This window comes from Moschus berezovskii, chromosome 17, assembly GCF_049115385.1.
Source record: "Moschus berezovskii isolate FMDL1 chromosome 17, NW_MosBer_1.0, whole genome shotgun sequence".
NCBI classification, from domain to species: Eukaryota; Metazoa; Chordata; class Mammalia; order Artiodactyla; family Moschidae; genus Moschus; species Moschus berezovskii.
In genome coordinates, this window is record NC_142476.1 from 78,461,199 (window position 1) to 78,483,704 (window position 22,506).

The 22,506-nt window shown below is 39.0% G+C and overlaps 1 pseudogene; it reads left to right on the forward strand.

Moving 5' to 3' along the window:
- The first annotated feature begins 12,438 nt into the window (after positions 1–12,438).
- On the forward strand, positions 12,439–12,886 carry LOC129551117 (LIM domain only protein 3 pseudogene; annotated as a pseudogene).
- The last annotated feature ends 9,620 nt before the right edge of the window (positions 12,887–22,506 follow it).

Consider the following 22,506-nt stretch of genomic DNA (forward strand, 5'->3'; position numbering starts at 1 on the left):
GATTTATCTCTGGGCTTTCTATTTTGTTCCATTGATCTATATTTCTGTCTTTATGCCAGTACCATACTGTCTGATGACTGTGGCTTTGTAGTAGAGCCTGAAATCTGGCAGGTTAATTCCCCCAGTTCCATTCTTCTTCCTCAAGATTGCTTTGGCTATCTTGAGGTTTTTTTTATTTCCATACAAATTGTGAGATTATTTGTTCTAGTTCTGTGAAAAATATTTTTGGCAGCTTTTTAGGGATTGCATTGAATGTATAAATTACTTTGGATAGTATACTCATTTTTACAATATTTATTCTTCCAATCCACTAACACAGTATATTTCTCCATCTATTAGTGTCCTCTTTGATTACTTTCACTAGTGTTTTATAGTTTCCTAGGTACAAGTCTTTTGTTTCCTTAGGTAGATATATTAATAAGTATTTAGTTCTTTTCGTTGCAACTGTGAATGGAATAGTTTCCTTAATTTCTCTATTTTCTCATTATTAGTGTATAGGAATGCAAGGGATTTCTGTGTGTTGATTTTATATCCTGCAACTTTACTGTATTCATTGATTAGCTCTAGTAGTTTTCTGGTAGAGTCTTTAGGATTTTCTGCGTAGAGGATCATGTCATCAGTGAACAGTGAAAGTTTTACTTCTTCTTTTCCAATTTGTATTCCTTTTATGTCTTTTTCTGCTCTGATTGCTGTGGCCAAAACTTCCAGAACTATGTTGAATAGTAGTGGTGAGAGTGGGCACCCTTGTCTTGTTCCTGACTTTAGGGGAAATGCTTTCAGTTTTTCACCATTGAGGATAATGTTTGCTGTGGGTTTGTCATATATAGCTTTTATTGTGTTGAGATATGTCCCTTCTATTCCCACTTTCTGGAGGGTTTTTATCATAAATGGATGTTGAATTTTGTCGAAGGCTTTCTCTGCATCTATTGAGATAATCATATGATTTTTATTTTTCAGTTTGTTAATGTGGTGTATTACATTGATTGATTTGCAGATATTGAAGAATCCTTGCATTCCTGGGATAAAGCCCACTTGGTCATGATGTATCATCTTCTTAATGTGTTGTTGGATTCTGATTGCTAGAATTTTTGTTAAGGATTTTTGCCTCTGTGTTCATCAGTGATATTGGCCTGTAGTTTTCTTTTTTTGTGGGGTCTTTACCAGGTTTTGGGATTAGGGTGATGGTGGCCTCATAGAATGAGTTTGGAAGTTTCCCTTCCTCAGCAATTTTCTGGAAGAGTTTGAGTAGAATAGGTGTTAGCTCTTCTCTAAATTTTTGGTAGAATTCAGCTGTGAAGCCGTCTGGACCTGGGCTTTTGTTAGATGGAAGATTTCTAATTACAGCCTCTAATTCTGTGCTTGTGATGGGTCTGTTCCAATTTTCTATTTCTTCCTGGTTCAGTTTTGGAAAGTTGTACTTTTCTAAGAATTTTTCCATTTCTTCCAAGTTATTCATTTTATTGCCATATAATTGCTGACAGTAATCTCTAATAATCCTTTGTATTTCTGTGTTGTCCGTTGTGATCTCTCCATTTTCATTTCTAATTTTATTGATTTGGTTCTTCTCCCTTTGTTTCTTGAAGAGTCTGGCTATTGGTTTGTCAATTTTATTTACCTTCTCAAAGAACCAACTTTTGGCTTTGTTGATTTTTGCTATGGTCTCTTTTGTTTCTTTTGCATTTATCTCTGGCTAATTTTTTCGATTTCTTTCCTTCTACTAACCCTGGGGTTCTTCATTTCTTCCTTTTCTAGTTTCTTTAGATGTAGAGTTAGGTTATTTAGTTGACTTTTTTCTTGTTTCTTGAGGTGTGCCTGTATTGCTATGAATTTTCCCCTTAGCACTGCTTTTACAGTGTCCCAGAGGTTTGGGGTTGTTGTGTTTTTATTTTCATTCATTCCTATGCATATTTTTATTTCTCTTTTGATTTCTTCTATGATTTGTTCATTATTCAGCAGCGTGTTGTTCAGCCTCCTTATGTTGGCATTTTTAATAGGTTTTCTCCCATAATTGATATCTAATCTTACTGCATTGTGGTCAGAAAAGATGCTTGGAATGATTTCAATTTTTTTTTTAATTTATCAAGGCTAGATTTATGGCCCAGGATGTGATCTATCCTGGAAAAGTTTCCAAGTGCGCTTGAGAAAAAGGTGAAATTCATTGTTTTGGGGTGAAATGTCCTATAGAGATCTTCTAGGTCTAACTGGTCTATTGTATCATTTAAAGTTTGTGTTTCCTTGTTAATTTTCTGTTTAGTTGATCTATCCATAGGTGTGAGTGGGGTATTAAAGTCTCCCACTATTATTGTGTTATTGTTAATTTCCCGTTTCATACTTGTTAGTAATCGTCTTACATATTGTGGTGCTCCTATGTTGGGTGCATAAATATTTTAATTGTTATATCTTCTTATTGGATTGAGCCTTTGATCATTATGTAGTTTCCTTCTTTGTCTCTTTTCACAGCCTTTGTTTTAAAATCTATTTTATCTGATATGAGTATTGCTACTCCTGCTTTCTTTTGGTCTCTATTTGTGTGGAATGTCTTTTTCCAGCCCTTCACTTTCAGTTTGTATGTGTCCCTCATTTTGAGGTGGGTCTCTTGTAGACAACATATATGGGGGTCTTGTTTTTGTATCCATTCAGCCAGCCTTTGTCTTTTAGTTGGGGCATTCAACCCATTTACATTTAAGGTGATTGTTGATAAGTATGATCCCGTTGCCATTTTCTTTATTGTTTTGTGTTCGAGTTTATATACCCTTTCTGTGTTTCCTGTCTAGAGAAGATCCTTTAGTATTTGTTGGAGAGCTGGTTTGGTGATGCTGAATTCTCTCAGCTTTTGCTTGTCTGTAAAGCTTTTGATTTCTCCTTCATATTTGAATGAGATCCTTGCTGGGTACAGTAATCTGGGCTGTAGGTTACTTTCTTTCATCACTTTAAGTATGTCTTGCCATTCCCTCCTGGCCTGAAGAGTTTCTGTTGAAAGATCAACTGTTATTCTTATGGGTACCCCTTGTGTGTTATTTGTTGTATTTCCCTTGCTGCTTTTAATATTTGTTCTTTGTGTTTGATCTTTGTTAATTTGATTAATATGTGTCTTGAATATTTGGCCTTGGATTTATCCTTTTAGGGACTCTCTGGGTTTCTTGGACTTGGGTGATTATTTCCTTCCCCATTTTAGAGAAATTTTCAACTATTATCTCCTCAAGTATTCTCTCATGGTCTTTCTTTTTGTCTTCTTCTTCTGGGACTCCTATGATTCGAATGTTGGGGTGTTTAACACTGTCCCAGAGGTCTCTAATATTGTCCTCATCTTTTAATTCATTTTTCTTTTTCCGTCTCTGTTTCATTTATTTCTACAATTCTATCTTCTAGCTCACTTATCATGTCTTCTGCCTCCGTTATTCTACTGTTTGTTCCCTCCAGAGTGTTTCTGATCTCATCTATTGCATTATTCATTGTTTATTGACTCTTTTTTATTTCCTCTAATTCCTTATTAAACATTTCTTGCACCTTCTCAATCCTTTTCTCCACTTTATTTATCTGTAACTCCATTTTTCTTTCCAGATTTTGAATCATTTTCACAATTAAAATTTGAATTTCTTTATCAGGTAGGTTCCTTATATCTTCCTCTTTTGTTTGTGTTGGTGGGCGTTTATCCTGTTCCTTTACTTGCTGGGTATCTGTCTGCCTCTTCATCTTGCTTATATTGCTGTGCTTGGGGTGGCCTTTCTGTCTTCTGTCAGTTTGTGGAGTTGTCTTTATTATGTAGTTACCTCGTTGTGTGTGGGGTTGGATGGGTGACTTGTCAAATTCCCTGGTTAGGGAAGCTTGTGTCGGTGTTCTGGTGGGTGGAGCTGGATTTCTTCTCTCTGGAGTGCAATGAAGTGTCCAGTAATGAGTTTGAGATGTCAGTGGATTTGGAGTGGCTTTGGGCAGCCTGTATATTGAAGCTCAGTGCTATTCTTCTGTGTTGCTGGAGAATTTGTGTGGTATCTCTTTCACTGAAACTTGGTGATCCTTGGGTGGTGCCTGGTTTCGGTGTATGTATGGAGGCATTTGATGAGCACCTATCAATTAATGTTCCCTGGAACAGGAGATCTCTGATGTTCTCAGGATTTGTACTTAAGCCTCTGCCTCTGGTTTTCAGTCTTATTCTTGCAATAGGCTCAAGACTTCTCCCTCTGTTACTTCCAAGGCAGTTCCTTCTGTTGTAAAAGCTCTTCTGTTTGCTGGTCTCTTCAGTGTCTAATTCCCGTCCTGACACCAGGGGGCGGTGGTATACACTTTTTTCAGCTCACCTATTCAGTCCTGCTATGGGGAGGGAGGAACAGCTAACAAATATCCCTGCCATCTGTGGGGAGGGCTTGCAGTGTCTTGACTACTCTGGGAATGCTCCCGCTTGCGGTGTGTGTGCTTTCCCTGTTTATGCTGCTCAGGCTCTAGGTTGCTCTGCCGGGAGCTGTCTGCGGCCGGCGCTGGGTTGTATGCGCTTCCCAGGTCTGAGTGGCTCAGGTTCAGGTCCTTGGGTACTCCACAAAGGCGCAGACTTGGCTGGCCCTGAGTTTTGTGCCTTCCCCAGTCCAAGCAGCTCAGGTGACCAGGCGTTTGGCGAGCATGGTCACTGCGACTTATCACCTCCCTGGTCCCCTCTGTTCAGTTTTCTGGATGTACACCTGGCACACCTTCTCAGGTGGATATCGACTGGCCCAAACCCAAGTAGTCTTGGTTAGCAATGAAGCCTGCCTTCCGCTTGGTATGGGAAGCCTCTCTGGGGCCGCGGCTGCCCCTTCCGGTGCTGGCCACCCTCCCTGCCTGTCCAAGCGAGGGCTGGGGGATGGGCCGCCTGCAGCCGGCTCGCTCTGCTCAGTCCTTTGTTCTGTGAGCGGAACTGGCGGAGTCTTAGGTTGGGGCTTTTTGCTGCACAGTCTGCTTAGCTGCCTCCCGTTAGCGCCCTCAGCTTGCCCTAGGGGCATTCAGGCCTGGTCCTCTCTCTAAGCTCTGCCGCCCGTGCCTCCCTGCCCAGCCCCCGCCTGCTAGTGGGGAGTGCGGGCGTCTGCACTGCTTCTCCGCTGAGAGTTTCCTCTCGGCACTTAGTCTGTTGGTTTTAATTATTTATGTCTTTTTTCTCCCAGTTATGTGGCCCTCTGACCTGCATACATGTTTCTGGACATGGAACACACTGGTTCCAAATAGGAAAAGGAGTGCTTCAAGGTTGTATATTGTCACCCTGCTTATTTAATTTATATGCAGAGTACATCATGAGGAACGCTGGTCTGGAAGAAGCACAAGCTGGAATCAAGATTGCTGGGAGAAATATCAATAACCTCAGATATGCAGATGACACCACCCTTATGGCAGAAAGTGAAGAGGAACTCAAAGGCCTCTTGATGAAAGTGAAAGAAGAGAGTGAAAAGTTTGCCTTGAAGCTCAACATTTAGAAAACGAAAATCATGGCATCTGGTCCCATCACTTCATGGAAATAGAGGGGGAAACAGTGGAAACAGTGTCTGACTTTATTTTTTGGGCTCCAAAATAACTGCAGATGATGATTGCTGCCATGAAATTAAAAGACGCTTACTCCTTGGAAGGAAAGATATGACCAACATAGACAGCATATTAAAAAGCAGAGACATTATTGCCAACCAACGTCCATCTAGTCAAGGCTATGGTTTTTTCCGTGGTCATGTATGGATGTGAGAGTTGGACTGTGAAGAAAGCTGATCGCCGAAGAATTGATGCTTTTGAACTGTGGTGCTGGAGAAGACTCTTGAGAGTCCCTTGGATTGCAAGGAGATCCAACCAGTCCATTCTAAAGGAGATCAATCCTGGGTGTTCATTGGAAGGACTGATGCTAAAACTGAAATTCCAATACTTTGGCCACCTCATGCGAAGAGTTGACTCACTGGAAAAGACTCTGATGCTGGGAGGGATTGGGGGTGGGAGGAGAAGGGGACGACAGAGAATGAGATGGCTGGATAGCATCACCGACTCGATGGACATGAGTTTGAGTGAACTCTGGGAGTTGGTGATGGACAGGGAGGCCTGGCGTACTGTGATTCATGGGGTCATGGAGAGTCGGACACGACTGAGCGACTGAACTAAACTGAACTGATGTGGCCCTCTGAAGTTCCAAGGCTCATCACAGACTCACCCGTGTTTCCAGGTGTTTGGAAACTTCTCTTTTTCTTTTTTTTAAGCCTCCCTTCCTGGGTCGGAGCTCTGTCCCTCCCTCTTTTGTTTCTCTTTTTATCTTTTATACTATTTCCTACCTCCTTTCAAAGGCTATGGGCTGCTTTTCTGGGTGCCTGATGTCCTCTGCCAGTATTCAGAAGTTGTTTTGTGGGATTTACTCAGTGTTCAAAAGTTCTTTTGCTGATTTTGTGGGGGAGAAAGTGGTCACCCCACCCTATTCCTCTGCCATCTTCCCGTCCTCCAGAATTGATGCTTTTGAACTGTGGTGCTGGAGAAGACTCTTGAGAGTCCCTTGGACTGCAAGGAGATCCAACCAGTCCATCCTAAAGGAGATCAGTCCTGGGTGTTCATTGGAAGCACTGATGCTAAGGCTGAAACTCCAATACTTTGGCCACCTCATGCGAAGAGTTGACTCACTGGAAAAGACTCTGATGCTGGGAGGGATTGGGGATAGGAGGAGAAGGGGATGACAGAGAATGAGATGGCTGGATGGCATCACTGACTCGATGGACATGAGTTTGAGTGAACTCCAGGAGTTGGTAATGCACGGGGAGGCCTGGCGTGCTGTGATTCATGGGCTTGCAAAGTGTCAGACATGACTGAGCAACTGAACTGAACTTAACTGAACATGATCTTCTACTTCTCCATTTCTTCAAGTATACATTTATCTGTAAGGAGTGTCTTTTCCTTCTGCTAAATATATTTGTTTATTCAATCATTTATTCATGTCTGTTTGGATACATGGTTATTTTAAAAAATATTAGTACTCCAATTCTTCTTTTATCTGAGAATGGTTTTAAGAAACCATTTAAGAAACCAAACTCAGTGGGCTAACTAGGAAATACATGCATATATATATACAAATCCATGTATATACATATATCTACATTATGTTTGTATCTTTCTATATATATATATACATTTATATATATACACATACATATATACATATTGAATTAAATGTCTCCATATGTAATATTTAATTCTAATCAGAAACCACAAGTTTTATTCCAGCATTCCACTTCTTGATTATTTTTAATTTCTGTCTGACAATGAGAAACCTTATTATCATTATGGTGTATATATATATATATATATATATATATACTTATCTGATCAATCATTATATATATGCAAAGTAACTCCAGAACTGCAAAAATATAAACCTGTAAGAAGCAAATCTACCAACTAAAGTATTCCATTCATGGACAGTTATTTTTGTCTTTTGACTTTAAATATCCAGCTTTTTTAACTTTTAAAAAAGTACCCCTTTAAAAGAAAAACGTTAAAATCAGGTCTCATTCCCATCACATTCTATGAGTTTGTTAAATATTCGTAATAAAATTAGTTTCATTTTTCATAGTGTACATTCATTACTGTGTCTTCAACAGTCTCATTTTAAAATGTATTTTTATAATGTTTCTTCTCTGTAGCACACATTTCTATGAGTTTGACAAAAGTATAAAATAATGTTATTGCCAACAGTACCGTACAGATGAGTTCCATTAATAATTACTTATTTAAAATTATGCATGATAAAATATTACCATGAATAACTAAGAATAAGTATTTTATTTTACTTATTAGAAATGTGTATTTCACTCATCAATTCTTGAATTATAGGATCATCGAGGATATAGTCATCTGGAGAGAGTCAATCTGAAATTTCAAATACACAATTATTTTCTACACCATCACAAGAGTCTGGAAAGTTGCTATTTGTCTTTGATTTCTCTAACAATTGTAAAATGTCTTCCTATTTCAAAGTTTCTGCATGTTAAATGATGAATTACTCTCTTTTATTTTTTTGCCTTCCTATAACTTTGACAAAGTTAAAGTGTTAGTTGTTCAGTCATGTCCAACTCAGAGGCCCCATGGACCATAGCTCACCATGATCCTCTGTCCATGGGATTCTCCAGGCAACAATACTGGAGTGGGGTTTCCATGCCCTCTTCCAGGGGATCTTCATGACCCACAGTTCAAAACTGTTCTACAATGCAGGTGGATTTTTTACTGTCTGAGTCACCAGGGACCTTACATCGAAATAAACAATAGAAACATAAACATATTATATAAACAGAGTATAGGATTTTATTAGATGTCACGATCAAGCTAAAGCACCTTTAGTTTTAGAAATATTTACTTTTTTAATGAAAGGGAAACAAATGTTTAAAATATTTTATCACCTAAAAATTATTTATTAGGTTTGTACCTATATTTGTCACCAGCTTCACACGGTATTGAATGGTGTCCTGAAAAATGACTGCAGGTAGCATAAGTGGGGAGGAATAGATTCGGGAATCCCTTACTTTAATTTAGAACACTTATTAATATTCAGTTCAGTTCAGTCGCTCAGTCGTGTCCGATTGTCTGCTGATGGATGAGGCTGTGTTTCTTTCCTGGAGTTTGGCCTGAAGTCAAACTATGGTAGGGGTAATGGAAGTAATACCTCTTTAAAAAGGACTTATGCCAGCATGCTGCGGCTCCTAGGACTGTTGAATTTATGCCCCTGACCCCATGGAAGGCCACTGTTGGCCCTCACCTCCACAGGAGACTCCCAGGCACTCACAGGCAAATCTGACTCAGTCTCTTGTGGGGTTACTGCTCCTTTCTCCTGGGTCCTGTATGTAAAAGATTTTTGTTGTACCCTTCAAGAGTCTCTTTCCTTGTGTGTTCTCAGTCCTTTTGACTGATCCCCAGGTTGCAAAATCTGTTGTGGGCCCTAGAATTTCACAACAGTGCGAGAACTTCTTTGGCATAATTGTTCTCCAGTTTGTGGGTCGTCTGCTCAGCAGCTCTGTAGTGGAGCTAATGACGACCTCCTCCAAGAGGACTGATGGTGCGTCTTCCAAGTCTGTTGCAGCCAGAACCCCTGTTCCTGTGGCATGTCACTGCTGACCTGTGCCTCCGCAGGAGACACTCAGACACTCAAAGGCAGGTTGGTTCAGTCTCTTATGGGGGTCATTGCTCTTTTTCCTCAGTCCTGGTGTGCACAAGGTTTTGTTTGTGCCCTCCAAGAGTCTCTGGCCAGTCTGAGGTATGATGCTAAATGCAACTTTTCCCCTCCTACCATCTTATTGGGGCTTCTCCTTTGCCCTTGGATGTTAGGTATCTTTGGGGTGGGGGGGGTGGAATACAACATTTTCCTATCTATGGCTGCTCAGCAGTTAGTTGTGATCTTGGTGTTCTCACAGGAGAAAATGAGCACAGATCCTTCTACTCTGCCATCTTTGTTCCTGGTTCCGTGCTTCTGATTGATTACAAATCAGAGGTTCCCGTGACATCCTACTTGAGTTAAGTTTGCTAGAGTGTCACACAACTCAGAAAAATGTTTTACTTGCTAGATTATTGGTTCATTACAAAAAGTTATAACTTGGGAATAACCAGATGGAAGGGATGCAAAGGGCAAGTTATGGGGAAAGGACTCAGAACATCCATGTCCTCTCCAAACATGTCTCTCTCTCCAGATCTCCACCTGTTCACCACCATGAAAAATCTTCATACCATGTTCTTTTGGGCTTTATGAAGGCTTCATTATGCAGGCACAATTGATAAATCTCTTGAAAATAGCCAATGACCTAACTCCCACCTTCTCCCTCACTTTCCTCCCCAGATGGTGGGGGAAATGGGACTGAAATTTCCAATCCTTTAATTAAGTTATGAGTTTGGTTCCTGGAGCAACCAGCAACCACTTAAAGTGCTTTCTCAAAGTTGCCTCATGAATGTAACCAAAGACATCTTTATCATTCTCAACTCTGAAGAAATCCCAAGAGTTTTGGGAGCCCCGAGTCAGAAACCATTAACAAAAACTAAATATATATTTACTATAAATCACAGTATCACAAGAGTGTTATATACATATGTATACATGTACATATGTACATACATATATATATATATATACACACACACATATACATACAGTATATACATATATCCATTTGAAAAGTAAGGTTTGAACAGAACTTATCAGTCATTTCTTTTAAGGAGAAAGCAAACCAAAGCAAGAGATTCAGATCAAGAAGGTAGAGTAGGAGAACTTGGAGCTCACCTCCCCCATGAATGCATCAAAAATACATCTACATATGGAGAGACTCCTGCTGAATACTAACTGCAGACTGGCAGAAAAACTTTTATACAAGTAGGACTGTAAGAAATATTCACATGGAATGTGGTATGAAGAGAAGAGAAACATGGTGTCAGGATCTGTGCCCATGGGAGGGGTTACGGAATAGGAGGAGGATTACACGGGTGGAAATTCTCCTGGGGGAGTGATCAGTTTGAACCATACACTGGACACTCCAGCCCAAGGGTCCAACACCAGGAAGACGATTCCCTTGGCTCACTAGAAAACCAGTGGGACTAATAGGATGGCTATAAGAAACCCAGACTCTGTGAAAGATAGGCACACACTTGCTTACTCCTGAAACAAGGCAGAGAATTTAGACTGAAACTGCGCAGGATTCAAGGCTGTTTCCCAAGACCTCTCTGACGTATGCTTCTGCTTAGTAAGTCCCCTGCTCCAGCCCCTTTTGTTTCTCAAGCAGCGTATCAGAAGTCTTGGAATCTGAGGCTGAACCCACCACAGCCTGCCCAGACCCACCGAGTGCCTGCAACAGCCCTCCTTGCTCTGTGAGGCAGCTCCCCACTACTGGCAAGGAATGATACTGTGCAAGACTGAATCAGGAACAGATAGACAATCTGAACATACTGATCACTAGTGGAGGAATTGAGTTAGGAATCAAAAAACTCCCAACAAACAAAAGTCCAGGACCAAATAGCTTCATAGAGGACTTCTACCAAACATATTAAAAAAAGAGCTAAAAACTATACTTCTCAAACTATTTAAAAAAATTGAAGTGTATGGAATCAAGTTGACTCTACAGCGCCAGCATTACCCTGATAGTGAAGCCAGACAAAGATACAATAATAAAAGAAAATTACAGATTGATACTGCTGATGAAAATAGACACAATAACCCTCAATAAAATATTAGCAAACTGAATTCATGATCATGTGGAATCTATTCCAAGGATGCAGGTATTGTTCAATATCCATGGATCAGTGTGATATACCTCATTCATAAAAAAAGAATTAAAATCACATAATCATTTCAATAGAAAAAGAAAAAACATTTGACAAAAACCCAACATTATTTCAATAAAAACTCTCATCAAAATTAGTATAGAGGGAACATATTTCAACATGATAAAGGTGGTTTAGAGCAAACCTACAGCTAACATCATACTCAAACATGGAAAAAATTCAGCTTTTCTTAAAAAATCAGGAATAAAACCGTTACTCTCTGCACTTCTATTTGACTTAGTACTGCAAATCCTAGTCACAGCATTCAGACAAGAAAAAGAAGTAAAAGTCATCCAAATCAGAAGGGAAGAATTAAATCTGTCACTATATGGAGATGTCATGATGCTACATAAAGATAACTCTAACATCTCTACGAAGAAAATTCTCAGAACTAATAAATTCATTAAAGTTGCAGGAAACACAATTAATATAAAGAAATACATTGCTTTTTTCTAAACATTAATCATGAGCTATCAAAAAGAGAAAACAAGAAAACAATCCAGATGAAAATTACATGAAATAGAATAGAATACTTAAAGATCAATTATGTTAAGAGAACATCTGTAAGTAGAACTTAATGAGGTCCATTAGAGCAACATGTACAGCCTCCTCTAACAGTACTTGTCAGCTTCTTGGATGAGCTGAAGGAAGCTGCTAACTAGGGACCTGGCGAGGTGTTTAAATACTGGAGGAGCCTCGCTGGCCCAGTCAGGTTTTGTATGCAGTTCGGGAAGAAAGTGGGAAAGAGAGAGAAGCACCTAAGAAAGACAGGAAGGCAGAGGCTTCTTGTCATTTGTGTGGCTGAATTTCGAAGAGCGATGGTCGGAGTGTGTGTGGTGGGGGTATTAGCCACTCCGTCCTTCCCTTGACTGAGACCTTGTACGACACCTGGACCTTCAGGGTGGGTTCTCCTTGGCCTCCTCCCCCACTCACAACCTGTCTGCTGCCCTTAAAAAAAGAGAGAGAGAGAGAGACGGCAATACAACACAAACATCTTTGGGACGCCACAGCAATCGTTATTGAACACCCGAACACAAAAGTAATCTGTGAGGTGTGTTTTAAAGAAAGAGACAAGCTGAAAACTTGAAGACGTATTTAGAAATAGAGATACAAATAGATAAACTATTTTCTGGTGGGAAATCTCCTTTGAGCCAAGGTATACAAATGCTCTCAGTCCAGCCAGACACCAAGCCGAAAGGTTGTGCTGGCTGCAACCGAAAGATCAAGGACCAGTATCTGCTAAAGGCATTGGACAAATACTGGCATGAGGGCTGCCTGAAGTGTGCCTGCTGTGACTGCCGTTTGGGAGAAGTGGGTTCTACCCTGTACACGAAAGCTAACCTTATCCTTTGTCGCAGAGACTATCTGAGGCTCTTCGGAGTAACGGGAAACTGTGCTGCTTGTAGTAAGCTTATCCCTGCCTTTGAGATGGTGATGCGCGCTAAGGACAATGTTTACCACCTCGACTGCTTTGCATGTCAGCTTTGTAATCAGAGATTTTGTGTTGGAGACAAATTTTTCCTAAAGAATAACATGATCCTTTGCCAGACGGACTACGAGGAAGGTTTAATGAAAGAAGGTTATGCACCCCAGGTTCGCTGATCTATCAACATCACCCCATTAAGAATACAAAGCACTACATTCTTTTATCTTTTTTGCTCCACGTGTGTATAAGAATTGACACGGGAACCAACTGAATAGCGTAGATATAGGAAAGCAGGATGGTTATATGGAATAAAAGACGGACTGCATCTGTATGTAGTGAAATTGCCCCAGTTCAGAGTTGAATGTTTATTATTAAAGAAAAAAGTAATGTATATATTGCTGGATTTTTTTGCTTGCTATTCGTCTTTTTGTGTCACTTGGCATGAGATGTTTATTTTGGACTATTGTATATAATGTATTGTAATATTTGAAGCACAAATGTAATACAGTTTTATTGTGTTACCATTTGTGTTCTGTTTGCTTCTTTGTATTGTTGCATTTAGTACAATCAGTGTTTAAACTTACTGTATATTTATGCTTTCTGTATCTACCAGCTATTTTAAATGAGCTGTAGATGTTCATGTTCATGACCACCTAGATGAAGCTGGATACTGAAACTCCTTCAGTAGGTCCAATGATGCAATTTAACATCTGCATGCTTTGAGCTCAGCAGCAGTCTTCATAAACACATTTAAAACTAGAACCTGGGTTTCTGTGGTTTGGCTTATTGAGATGATGTTTTAAAAACTCAGACTTTAATATTGTGTGAATATAGCCATTTGGGGAACTCTTTGAATGATGGTATTATACCACGATTATACATAGTTTATGAAATTGTTTTAAGTTACAGGGCAAGGATACTCTGTTATAAAACTTTCAAGAGAATGTAATGCTCTACAATCACTGCATCTGGAAATAAATGATACCTGCATGTTAAATTGGGGTGGGGGGGAGCAAGCATCAAAATTTTAAGTGTTAAACCTTACATCAAAATTATTAGAATGCTTTTCTCCAGTGTTTGCTGTATTCTCTTAGTGTTTATGGTAAATAAAATATAAAGGAACATGTAAAAAAAATAAATGAGCTGTAACTTTCTAGTAAAGAATTGAAGATCAAATCTCACTAATGATATGTATAGATTAAACAAGTCTATCATCATTAAAAATACAGAAAAAGAAAGACACACAAAGCATTTTAGCAACATCCACTATTATTGCCACTATGATTTAGAGTCTTTATCAGTGTTCTCATTTATAACCCCCTATTTTCAGGGGGTTAAAGATCAGCTTTAAAATAATGCATAAAAATTTCATCTTAAAGCACTTTCATTTTTTACCAACGTGAAAAGTGCCATTTTTAGAATAACTTTAAAGCTTAACAGTTTTCCTTTTAATATCCTTTTTTGTGCTCTTTACCTAGTCAATGGCTTTGTTTTGTTTCCTTCAGCGCCATTCACCCCTTATGTGAACTAGTGCCTTTGGGTATCATTTAAAAATTTTCCAAAGGGTTACTTTAAAAAAGTGTTACTGCAATTATGAGATCATCTTAAAATGATAAATTTCTTGTGCAAATTTTGCCCAGACCTCTCCATAAGAGCTAAGGGTATAATAACATTATGGCTTGAAGCATTTCTGGCACTAAAAGGTTTTGAGTGTGAATCTACTGAAATCATGATAATGCACAATGAAGCTATGATGATATTTGAGGATTGAAGTCACTTTTGATCAGAGCAGCCTAGTGCTCACAGAATCTTCTAGAAGAAGAGAAACAAAGGGATTGATAAAAAGCTGAGAAGTGGTGATTATATATTTTTCTGTATTTACCTACCACTTATTTTAATGTTCCAAAGTGAACACTTTCAAAGTTTGATGTGCCTTACTGTTTGTTGCTTTCTCTAAGTAATTACCCATTCAGAACTGATCACACTTAGGCTGAAATCTGTCATTCCATTTTTGAAAGGTGAAAAATTATTCCCTTACCTACATGATAGCTGATAAAGAAGAAAGCTTTCTAGAAAGAAAAATTATGGAGACTGATTATTTAAATTACAGTTAAGTAAATAAAGATGAGACTGTTCCCTTAAAAAAAAAAAAAAAGAATAGAATACTTAGAAATAAATTTAACCAAGAAGGTAAAAACCTATATCTGAACATTATAAAACACTGATGATGGAGTTTAAAGATGAAACCAAGAAATGGGACAATATCCTAAGTTCATGAATTGGAAGAATTATTGTTAAAATGTCTATGCTACCCAGAGCAAGCTACAGATTTAGTACAATCAGTTTTTTTTTGATAGGGATTGAATTAAATGTCATTACCCATGACATTTTACACAGAACTAGGATAAATAATCCTAAAATTTACATGGAACCACAAAAGATTCAGAATTGCTAAATCAATCTTGAGAAAAAGAAAAAGAAAAAACTGGAGATATCCCAGTCATTGATGTCACAGAATATTGCAGTGCTACAGTAATCAAAACAGCCTCGTACCATCACAAAATTTGTACATAAATCAGTAGAACAGAAAAGAGAGCCTAGGAATAAACCCCTGCATTTATGGTCAATTAACCTGCCAATAAGTAGTCAAGAATATAAAACAGAGAAAAGGCAGTAAGTGTTGCTGGGTAAATTGGAAAGCTACATGTAAAAGAATGACATTAGAACATTTTATCACACTATATACAATAAACTCAAATTAGATTAAACACTTGAATGTAAGATCTGAAACCATAAAAATCCTAGAAAATAACAGAGTCAGAACACTTTCATATAAATCATAGCAATATATTTTTGCATCTGTTCCCAAAGCAAAAGAAACAAAAGCAAACAAACCAAAAGAAAAGCCAAATGGGACCTAATTAAACAAAAGTTTTCACTCAGCAAAGGGAACCATTTACAAAATGAAAAGACAGCTTAGTGAGTGGAAGACAATATTTGCAAATGATACAACCAATTAGGGGTTAATATGCAAAATATATAATCATCTAGTACAGAACAAACAAATTGATTTTTAAAAATGGGCAAAGAGCCTGAATAAACTTTTTTTTTAAGCAAAGTATACAGATGACCAACAGGCACATTAATATATTCTCAAAATTGCTGGTCATCAGAGAAATGCAAATCAAACCCACAATAAGACATAATCTCATGCCTACCATAATGACGACTATCATAAAGTCAGAAAGTATCAAATGCTGAAGAAGATGTGGAGAAAAGGGAACCCTAGCACAATGTCAGTGGAAATATAAGTCAGTACAGTATGGTGATTCCTCATAAAAATAGAGCTACCATATGATCTAGCAGTTCCACATCTGGGTATATATCTGAAGACAATGAAAACACTAGCTTAAATATGGACCCCAAATTAATAGCAGCATTACTTACAGTAGCCAGTATAAGGAAGCAACCTAAGTATCCACAGTGGTTCACAATAAATTGTGGAAAATTGTGAAAGAGATGGGAATACCAGACCACCTGACCAACCTCTTGAGAAACCTGTATGCAGGTCAGGAAGCAACAGTTAGAACTGGACATGGAACAACAAACTGGTTCCAAATAGGAAAAGGAGTACATCAAGGCTGTATATTGTCACCCTGCTTACTTAACTTTTTGCAGAGTACATCATGAGGAACGCTGGGCTGGAAGAAGCACAAGCTGGAATCAAGATTGCCAGGAGAAATATCAATAACCTCAGATATGCAGATGACACCACCCTTATGGCAGAAAGTTAAGAGGAACTAAGAAGCCTCTTGATGGAAGTGAAAGAGGAGAGTGAAAATGTTGTCTTCAAGCTCAACATTCAGAAAACGAAGATCATGGCATCTGGTCCCATCACTTCATGGCAAATAGATGGGGAAACAGTGGAAACAGTGTCAGACTTTATTTTTTTGCGCTCCAAAATCACTGCAGATGCTGATTGCAACCAGGAAATTAAAAGACGCTTACTCCTTGGAAGGAAAGTTATGATCAACCTAGATAGCATATTGAAAAGCAGAGACATTACTTTGCCAACCAAGGTCTGTCTAGTCAAGGCTATGGTCTTTCCAGTGGTCATGTATGGATGTTAGAGTTGGACTGTGAAGAAAGCTGATCACCGAAGAATTGATGGTTTTGAACTGTGGTGCTGGAGAAGACTCTTGAGTCCCTTGTACTGCAAGGAGATCCAACCAGTCCATTCTAAAAGAGATCAATCCTGGGTGTTCATTGGAAGGACTGATGCTAAAGCTGAAACTCCATTACTTTGGCCACCTCATGCGACGAGTTGACTCACTGGAAAAGACTCTGATGCTGGGAGGGATTGGGGGCGGGAAGAGAAGGGGACGACAGAGAATGAGATGGCTGGATGGCATCACCGACTCGATGGAGGTGGGTTTGAGTGAACTCCGGGTGTTGGTGATGGACAGGGAGGCCTGGCGTGCTGTGATTCATGGGGTCACAAAGAGTCGGACACGACTGAGTGACTGAACTGAACTGACTGAAAGAAGCATTCTGCAAAGTGAACTAAAAAGGTGAGGAGCGGGGGTGGGGGGGGGCGTGGGGAGTGAGAGAATGGTAGTTAAGAGTGAAGACTCTGAGGCCTTAATGCATAATTTCAACTTCCAGTTCTGCTAATATGCAGCTGAGTGACCTTGGGCCAGGCACATGATCTTTGCTCTTCAGTTTACTCATCTCCCTATGGGGGCTATTGTATCTAGTTTCTATCTTGAAGGATTGTCACTAGAATTACAGGAGTTAATGTATGTCAGGTACTTAGCAGAGTGCTTGGTATATATTGTAAATATGTTTGTTTTTGTTATATACCTTGTGTGCAATTTTTTCAATGTAATATGTGAACATAATGAAACCTGTGATGCTTTTCAATGAAGATAAACTATTATACACAACAGTGTATTAATAAATAGGATATATTTTATAACAATAAGAAAAAAATTAGAGACATTTAAAAATAATTTAACATTTTAATTAAACCATTTATTTTTGCCATTAGAATAAAAACCTAAAATTAGCAAATGCATTTAAAAAAACACAAACATACAATAAGGACACTTAAAAAACAAGTGGCTTATTACTCAAAAGTAATTTACAGGCATTTTTCTTGATTAAATAATTGGAGGAAATATTGTCTTTGCAATTCAAACACACTGCTTTCTTAAAGTTTGGAATCACATACACTTTATTTAGTGAAAACTCTCAAAGAAAATCTATTTCACAAAGACACTAAAGAAATCAAATATTTGAAATAATCACAAGTATTGCTTATTTTGATTGCCATGAACAGATATGAGACATAATGATCGTTCAAAAGAAGAGAAAATTTTATTTCAACATAAGATTAATTCCAGGGATGAAGATAAAGGGTGGATTGTTACACTCCTTTGTTTTTCCTTCCTTGGCAAGAGGCATCAATCTAAAAACCATTTCATTATGGCAGAAAACTGCTGGAGTTTTATCCAGTTAGACATATGGCTGATCCAGGTGGAGATAGGTCAAAAGGCTCATACAATATATGAGTTCTAATGAGGAGCTTTTCCATATCTTCTAAACCAAAACTTCACATTCATTCCATCGTCCTCCTTTAGCTGTTAGCCTGGAAGGTCGTCATTTGGAAAGGCCTACTTCCATACATCAACGTGGAAAGACATCAACAACCTCAGATATGTGATGATACCACTCTCATGACAGAAAGCAAAGAGGAACCAAAGAGACTCGTGATGAGGGTGAAGGAGGATAGTGAAAGTGCCGGCTTAAGACTTACTTAAAAAACTAAGATCATGGCATCCGGCCCCATTACTGCATGCAAATAGAAGGGGAAAAGGTGAAAGTAGTGACAGATTTCCTCTTCTTGGGTGTCAAAGTCACTGCGGACAGTGACTGCAGCTATGAAATTAGAAGATGATTGCTTCTTGGCAGGAAAATGATGACAAACCTAGACAGTGTGTTGAAAAAACAGACACTACTCTGCCAATAAAAGTCTGTATAGTCGAGGCTATGATTTTCCCAGTTGTCACGTATAGTTGTGAGAGCTGGACTGTAAAGAAGGCGGAATGCCAAAGCATTGATGCCTTCAAATTATGGTGCTGGAGAAGATTCCTGAAAGTCCTTTGGACAGCAAGGAGATCAAACCAGTCCATCTTAAAGGAGATCAACGCTGAATATTCACTGCAAGGACTGATGCTGAAAGTGAAGCTTCAGTGTTTAGATCATCAGATGTGAATAGACGACTCATTGGAAAAGTCCCTGATGCTGGGAAATATTGAGGGCAGGTGAAGAGGTGTCAGAGGATGAGATGGCTGGACATCATCACTGATGCAATGAATATGAACTTGGGCAAACTCCAGGAGATGGTGAGGGACAGGGAAGCCTGGTGTGCTGTAGTCCATGGGGTCTCAAGGAGTTGAACATGACTGGGAGACTGAACAACAACAACAAAACTTCCATTCATTCCAGAAATCAATTATATGGCTTTTTGTCCACATAAATACCACTGCCTTGAAACAAATGTCCCCCATAACATCTACTCTCCTGAAACTATGCACAACCTATGAGGTGTGTGCTTAGTCACTCAGTTGTGTCTGACTCTGTGACCCCATGGACTGCAACCTGCCAGGCTCCTCTGTCCTTAGGGATTCTCCAGGCACAAAAACTGAGTGGGTTTCCATCCCCTCCTACAGGGGATCTTCCCAACCCAGAGATTAAACCCAGGTCTCCCACATTGCAGGCAGATGCTTCACTGTCTGAACCACCAGGGAAGCCCATGCACCAGCTATGGTGAATGTGATTTTAATTTCCTCTAAGAAATTATGATATCTCTTTTTGATATCTTCCCTTAAATTTTAAAGTTTAATTTTTTTTTCCAAAATTAAAGGAATCACTTGCCCTGACTTCAGACTGTACTATAAAGCTACAGTAATCACAACTGTATGGTACTGGCACAAAAAGAAGAAATCTAGATCAACAGAATAGGATAGAAAGCCCAGAGGTAAACCCAGGAACCTATGGTCACCTAATCTATAAAAAGGAGGAAAGAATATACGATGGAGAAAAGACACTGCCTTCAGTAAGTTGCGGTGCTAGGAAAACTGGACAGCTACATATAAAGAATGAAATTAGAACACCATGTGAAATTCACTCAGTTGTATCAAACTCTTTGAGATCCTGTAGACTATACAGTCAGTGGAATTCTCTAAGCCAGAATAATGGAGTGGGTAGCCTTTCCCTTCTCAGGGGATCTTCCCAACCTATGGATCGAACCCATGTCTCCTGAGTTGCAGGCAGATTCTTTACCAGCTGAGCCACAACGGAAGCTTAAACACCATACACAAAATTAAACAGTGAATTAAAGACTGAAATGTAGGACAAAGTACTATAAAACTCTTACAGGAAAACATAGGAAGAAGCCCTCTGACATATATTTTAGCAAGATCTTTTTTGATCCACCACCTAGAATGATGAAAATGAAACAAAAATAAACCAATGGGACCTAATTATACTTAAAAATTTTTGCACAGCAAAGGAAGTCATAAATAAAACGAAAAGACAGCCCACAGAATGGGAGAAATTTTTTGCAACAATGCAACCAACTGACAAGGTATTCATCTCCAAAATATATAGATAGCTCATGCAGTTCAATAACAACAACAGCAACAACCAAATCCCTTTAAAAAATTGGAAGATCTAAATAGACATTTCTCAAAAGAAGATACATAGATGACTAAAAGGCACATGAAAAGACTCCCAACTCCACAAATTATTCAGTTCAGTTCAGTTCAGTCGCTCAGTCGTGTCCGACTCTCCGCGACCCCATGAATCACAGCACGCCAGGCCTCCCTGTCCATCACCAACTCCCGGAGTACACTCAAACTCATGTCCACAGAGTCGGTGATGGCATCCAGCCATCTCATTCTCCGTCGTCCCCTTCTCCTCCCGCCCACAACCTTTCCTAGCATCAGAGTCTTTTCCAGTGAGTCAACTCGTCGCATGAGGTGGCCAAAGTATTGCAGTTTCAGCTTTAGCATCAGTCCCTCCAATGAACATCCAGGATTGATCTCCTTTAGAATGGACTGGTTGGATCTCCTTGCAGTATAAGGGACTCTCAAGAGTCTTCTCCAACACCACAGTTCAAAAGCATCCATTCTTCGGCGATCAGCTTTCTTCACAGTCCAACTCTCACATCCATACATGACCACGGGAAAAACCATTGCCTTGACTAGACGGACCTTGGTTGGCAAAGTAATGTCTCTGCTTTTTAATATACTATCAAGGTTGGTCATAACTTTCCTTCCAAGGAGCAAGCGTCTTTTAATTTCATGGCTGCAATCAGCATCTGCAGTGATTTTGGAGCCCAAAAAAATAAAGTCTGACACTGTTTCCACTGTTTTTCCGTCTATTTCCCATGAAGTGATGGGACCAGATGCCATGATCTTTGTTTTCTGAATGTTGAGCTTCAAGCCAACCTTTTCACTCTCCTCTTTCACTTTCATCAAGAGGCTTTTGAGTTAGAGAAATGCAAATTAAAACTACAATGAGGTATCACTTCACATCAGTCAGAATGGTGATTATCAAATTTTTTTTTGCTTTTTTTCTTGATTCTCCAGCAAACAATAAATGCTGGAGAGGAAGTGAAGAAAAGTGAACCTTCCTACAGTGTTGGTGGGGATGCAAATTGGTACAGCCACTATGATATTTTTAATACACAAGTTAGATCATATCACATGTCACAGTAGTATAGCCACTATGGAGAACGTTACTGAGGTTCCTTTAAAAACTAAAAAAAGAGCTCTCATATGATTCTACAATCCCAATCCTGGGAATATATCCAGAGAAAACCATAATTTTAAAAGATACATGCACCTCAATGAAGTACTATTTGCAATAGCCAGGACATGGAAGCAACCTAAATGTCCATCAACAGAGAAATGGATTAAAAAAGATATGGTACATATATACAATGGAATATTACTAAGTCATGGAAAAGGAGGAAATACTGCCCTTTGCAGGAACATGGATGGACCCAGAGATTGCCATAATGAGTGAAGTGAGATAGAGAAGAACAAATATATGATATCACTTACATGTGAAATCTAAAAAAATTGTACAAATGAACTTATTTATGAAAAAAACAGTGACAAATGTAGACTAACACACATAAGGAGGAAAGAGGAGAATGGATAAATTAGGAGATTGGGATTGAAACACACACTACTATACATAAAACATATAACTTATAAGAACCATCTGTATAGAACGAGGAACACTACTTAATATTCTGTAAAGGTTTATATAGGAAAAGAATCTAAAAGTGTGTGGGTATAGGTATTTGTGTAAGTTGTACAGCAGAACCTAACACACTACTGTAAATCAACTATATTCCAATGGTTGTTTAGTTGCTAATTTGTGTCTGACTCTTTGGGAACCCATGGACTATAGGGATCCAGGGTTCCCTGTCCTTCACTATCTCCCAGAGTTTGCTCAAACTCATGTCCATGGATGCCATGAGTCAGTGATACCATCCAACCATCTCATCCTCTATTACCCACTTTTCCTCTGGTCCTCAATCTTTCACAGCATCAGGGTATTCTCCAATGAGTCAATGCTTTGCATCACATGGCCAAATGATTGGAGCTTCATCATCAGTCTTTTCAATGAATATTCAGGGTTGATTTCCTTTAGGATTGATTGGTTTGTTCTCTTTGCAGTCCAAAGGACTTTCAAGAATCTTCTCCAGCACCAATTCTTTGGCATAA